Source organism: Cololabis saira, unplaced genomic scaffold, assembly GCF_033807715.1.
Source record: "Cololabis saira isolate AMF1-May2022 unplaced genomic scaffold, fColSai1.1 scf501, whole genome shotgun sequence".
Classification (NCBI taxonomy): domain Eukaryota; kingdom Metazoa; phylum Chordata; class Actinopteri; order Beloniformes; family Belonidae; genus Cololabis; species Cololabis saira.
The window spans coordinates 1-5490 of NW_026906665.1; the positions used below are offsets into that span (position 1 = coordinate 1).

The following is a 5490-nucleotide window of genomic DNA, read 5'->3' on the forward strand; positions in this document are numbered from 1 at the left end:
AAAGATCCAGCTGCTCAGGACGGAAGGTTGATCGGAAGAGAGAGAAAAATGATGCAGCGGCGGCGTTTTGATCCTCCGCGCGCTGCGGTGACAACATCACTGCCTCGTTTGCGATTGGATGCGCGCCGCTTGTAGGCGCCGACCCCCCCACGCAAGGCATGCTGGGGGTTGTAGTTCATGGCATGGCGGCCTGTTCAAAGAGGCAGTAGCCCGCTTTGAGGCCTGGCAGGAACCTGGTTTCCTGGATGTTCGCTGTCCTGCTTTGATCTGGGGCCATGCAGCGGGGGTCATAAACTCGAGCTAGGCTGCATTGGTCATAAACTGACCAGGCGGTTAGCAGCAGCGGTCATAAAACTCTGACTTGAGGAAGAAGGGCCAAAGTCTGGCTTCACTATCCTGAAATTGTTCATATACATTTATAACAGTCCACATGATCACTGGGTGTGGTCCAACATTGACCATAATACCTTGATAGACAGGTTGAAGAACTTGGTGGGACTTTCTGGCCTGGTTGAAGTCCTATGAGTTTTGCTACTTGGTGGAGAAAACTACAACTTACATAAGTCACTGGGGCTCGTCCGGGAATTGAACCCGGGACCTCTCGCACCCTAAGCGAGAATCATACTACTAGACCAACGAGCCACAATACTCATAACTAGCAACACATAAAATGTTTTTCTAAATTAAAAAACCAAATACCCATGTCACATCATCATCAACATTTAGAAACTCAAGTAGGGCTGTTGACATGTGAGTGTGACTGTGAGACTGTGTTAGATTGGGACCATCTCCATGGAAACAACATCAATTCGATGACTGACTGCATTGCAGAGTACACTAATTTCTGCAACAAAGTTGAGAAAATCAGACAGTCAGTCAGTGTTTCAATGGTAGACACAGGATATATTTTGCCTCCGTGTCCAATGAGAGAAACCTGGACACAATTCTCTCTAATTACTCATAGGAACCTGGTTGACATCATACACCACCTGAATTCCACCACTTGCTGCCTTGATACTCTGGCAATAGGGTTTTTTAAGAGTGTTACACATTGTATGGCCTCAGAGCTTTCAGACGTTTTGAATAAGTCTCAGCGTTCAGGTATTGTTCCTCTGTGCCAGTCTAGAGAGTCACTTATGAACAGCTATAGGCCCGTATAAAACCTCCCCTTTCTTAGTAAAATCATAGAAAAAGCTGTTTTTCAACGTGTGTACAAAATCTTAACATTAAATAAGTGTTTTGATGTTCTCCAGTCAAGTTTCCACATCCCAGCACTAAGACAGTTCTAGTTCAAGTCCGTAATTACATTCGCACCAATACGGATAGTGGCAACATTTCAATCGTGGTGTCACAGTGCTGCATTTGACATGGTTGACCATAATGCCTTGATAGACAGGTTGACGAATTAGGTGGGACTTCCTGGCCTGGTTGAAGTCCTATGAGTATTGCTACTTGGTGGAGAAAACTACAACTTACATACAGTAAGTCACTGGGGCTCGTCCGGGAATTGAACCCAGGACCTCTCGCACCCAAAGCGAGAATCATACTACTAGACCAACGAGCCACAAAACTCATAACTAGCAACACATACAACGTTTTTCTAACTTAAAAAACCAAAGACCCATGTCACATCATCATCAACATTTAGAAACTCAAGTAGGGCTGTTGACATGTGAGTGTGACTGTGAGACTGTGTTAGATTGGGACAATCTCCATGGAAACAACATCAATTCGATGACTGACTGCATTGCAGAGTACAATAATTTCTGCGACAAAGTTGAGAAAATCAGACAGTCAGTCAGTGTTTCAATGGTAGACACAGGATATATTTCACCTCTGTGTCCAATGAGAGAAACCTGGACACAATTCTCTCTAATTACTCATAGGAAACTGACTGACATCATACACCACCTGAATTCCACCACTTGCTGCCTTGATACTCTGGCAACAGGGTTTTTTAAGAGTGTTGCACATTGTATGGCCTCAGAGCTTTCAGACGTTTTGAATAAGTCTCAGCTTTCAGGTATTGTTCCTCTGTGCCAGTCTAGCGAGTCACAAATGAACAGGTATAGGCCCGTATAAAACCTCCCCTTTCTTAGTAAAATCATAGAAAAAGCTATTTTTCAACGTGTGTACAAACTCCTAACATTAAATAAATGTTTTGATGTTCTCCAGTCAAGTTTCCACATCCCAGCACTGAGACAGTTCTAGTTCAAGTCCGTAATGACATCTGCTCTAATACGGATAGTGGCAACATTTCAATCGTGGTCTCACAGTGCTGCATTTGACTTGGTTGACCATAATACCTTGATAGACAGGTTGAAGAACTAGGTGGGACTTTCTGGCCTGGTTGAAGTCCTATGAGTTTTTCTACTTGGTGGAGAAAACAACGACTTACATAGGTCACTAGGGCTCGTCCGGGAACTGAACCCGGACCTCTCGCACCCTAAGCGAGAATCATACTACTAGACCAACGAGCCACAATACTGATAACTAGCAACACATAAAATGTTTTTCTAAATTAAAAAACCAAATACCCATGTCACATCATCATCAACATTTAGAAACTCAAGTAGGGCTGTTGACATGTGAGTGTGACTGTGAGACTGTGTTAGATTGGGACCATCTCCATGGAAACAACATCAATTCGATGACTGACTGCATTGCAGAGTACACTAATTTCTGCAACAAAGTTGAGAAAATCAGACAGTCAGTCAGTGTTTCAATGGTAGACACAGGATATATTCCACCTCTGTGTCCAATGAGAGAAACCTGGACACAATTCTCTCTAATTACTCATAGGAACCTGGCTGACATCATACATCACCTGAATTCCACCACTTGCTGCCTTGATACTCTGGCAACAGGGCTTTTTAAGAGTGTTGCACATTGTATGGCCTCAGAGCTTTCAGACGTTTTGAATAAGTCTCAGCGTTCAGGTATTGTTCCTCTGTGCCAGTCTAGAAAATCACTTATGAACAGCTATAGTTCCGTATAAAACCTCGCCTTTCTTAGTTAAATCATGGAAGAAGCTATTTTTCAACGTGTGTACAAACTCCTAACATTAAATAAGTGTTTCGATGTTCTCCAGTCAAGTTTCCACATCCCAGCACTAAGACAGTTCTAGTTCAAGTCCGTAATGACATCTGCTCCAATACGGATAGTGGCAACATTTCAATCGTGGTCTCACAGTGCTGCATTTACATGGTTGACCATAATGCCTTGATAGACAGGTTGAAGAACTAGGTGGGACTTTCTGGCCTGGTTGAAGTCCTATGAGTTTTGCTACTTGGTGGAGAAAACAACGACTTACATAGGTCACTAGGGCTCGTCCGGGAACTGAACCCGGACCTCTCGCACCCAAAGCGAGAATCATACTACTAGACCAACGAGACTCAGAACTCGTAACTGGCAACGCATAAAATGTTTTTCTAAATTAAAAAACCAAAAACCCATGTCACATCATCATCAACATTTAGAAACTCAAGTAGGGCTGTTGACATGTGAGTTTGACTGTGAAACTGTGTTAGATTGGGACCGTCTCCATGGAAACAACATCAATTCGATGACTGACTGCATTGCAGAGTACACTAATTTCTGCGACAATGTTGAGAAAATCAGACAGTCAGTCAGTGTTTCAATGGTAGACACAGAATATATTTCGTCTCCGTGTCCAATGAGAGAAACCTGGATACAATTCTCTCTAATTACTCATAGGAACCTGGCTGACATCATACATCACCTGAATTCCACCACTTGCTGCCTTGATACTCTGGCAACAGGGCTTTTTAAGAGTGTTGCACATTGTATGGCCTCAGAGCTTTCAGACGTTTTGAATAAGTCTCAGCTTTCAGGTATTGTTCCTCTGTGCTAGTCTAGAGAGTCACTTATGAACAGGTATAGGCCCGTATAAAACCTCCCCTTTCTTAGTAAAATCATAGAAAAAGCTGTTTTTCAACGTGTGTACAAACTCCTAACATTAAATAAATGTTTTGATGTTCTCCAGTCAAGTTTCCACATCCCAGCACTGAGACAGTTCTAGTTCAAGTCCGTAATGACATCTGCTCCAATACGGATAGTGGCAACATTTCAATCGTGGTCTCACAGTGCTGCATTTGACTTGGTTGACCATAATACCTTGATAGACAGGTTGAAGAACTAGGTAGGACTTTCTGGCCTGGTTGAATTCCTATGAGTTTTGCTACTTGGTGGAGAAAACTACAACTTACATAAGTCACTGGGGCTCGTCCGGGAATTGAACCCGGGACCTCTCGCACCCTAAGCGAGAATCATACTACTAGATCAACGAGCCACAAAACTCATAACTAGCAACACATAAAATGTTTTTCTAAATTAAAAAACCAAAGACCCATGTTACATCATCAACATTTAGAAACTCAAGTAGGGCTGTTGACATGTGAGTGTGACTGTGAGACTGTGTTAGATTGGGACCATCTCCATGGTAACAACATCAATTCGATGACTGACTGCATTGCAGAGTACACTAATTTCTGCAACAAAGTTGAGAAAATCAGAGAGTCAGTGTGTGTTTCAATGGTAGACACAGGATATATTCCACCTCTGTGTCCAATGAGAGAAACCTGGACACAATTCTCTCTAATTATCCATAGGAAGCTGGCTGACATCATATTCCACCACTTGCTTCCTTGATACTCTGGCAACAGGGTTTTTTAAGAGTGTTGCACATTGTATGGCCTCAGAGCTTTCAGACGTTTTGAATAAGTCTCAGCGTTCAGGTATTGTTCCTCTCTGCCAGTCTAGAAAGTCACTTATGAACAGCTATAGGCCCGTATAAAACCTCGCCTTTCTTAGTTACAGTTTTTCACAGTTGCTAATACCCAAAAAGCAAAAATTTGGCACAATTTGCACAACCTTCACTTCATGTACCAATTGCTCGACCCAAGTTGGCACTACTTCACACTCCCTTATCTGCATTAGAGTCTGACTTTCCTTCTTTACACTCTGATGTCAATTACTAATCACCTTGCTGTCAAAACACTACACACAATTTTCGGTTGTTGCACACAGTTCTCAAGTAAAATCTCAAAGCATCAAACTACAACACACAAATATTCAAATCTCTAAACTTTCAGGTCTGTTGAGCAATTTTCAATCAGGACTGCAGTATAAAATGTATGACACCGCAATGGAGGTGAATGAGTACATTTTCATTGATGAGGTTGGGTTCAACCTCGTGAAGAAGAGGCGCCGGGGCAGACATGTCATTGGCCAGCGGGCCATTGTTGAGGTCCCCGGCCAGCGTGGTGGCAACATCACGATGTGTGCGGTCATGAATCATCATGGCATCCTCCACCATCATGCCCACCTAGGGGCCTATAATACTGCCCGTCTCCTTGCCTTCCTGGATGGCTGCATGACCTGCTAATACCACCTAGTGGGATGGATGTCCCACATCGGATCCATTATATTGTCATCTGGGACAACGTCAGTTTCCATAGGGCTGCTCTG

The 5490-nt window shown here is 43.2% G+C and overlaps 3 non-coding genes across 3 annotated transcripts; all 3 read right to left on the minus strand.

Moving 5' to 3' along the window:
- Positions 1–570: 570 nt before the first annotated feature.
- trnap-agg (transfer RNA proline (anticodon AGG)) lies at positions 571–642 on the minus strand. The gene has a single exon. It is a non-coding gene; the product is annotated as a tRNA-Pro (tRNA).
- Positions 643–1492: 850 nt separating this feature from the next.
- Positions 1493–1564, minus strand: trnap-ugg (transfer RNA proline (anticodon UGG)). The gene has a single exon. It is a non-coding gene; the product is annotated as a tRNA-Pro (tRNA).
- Positions 1565–4240: 2676 nt separating this feature from the next.
- Positions 4241–4312, minus strand: trnap-agg (transfer RNA proline (anticodon AGG)). The gene has a single exon. It is a non-coding gene; the product is annotated as a tRNA-Pro (tRNA).
- Positions 4313–5490: the final 1178 nt, after the last annotated feature.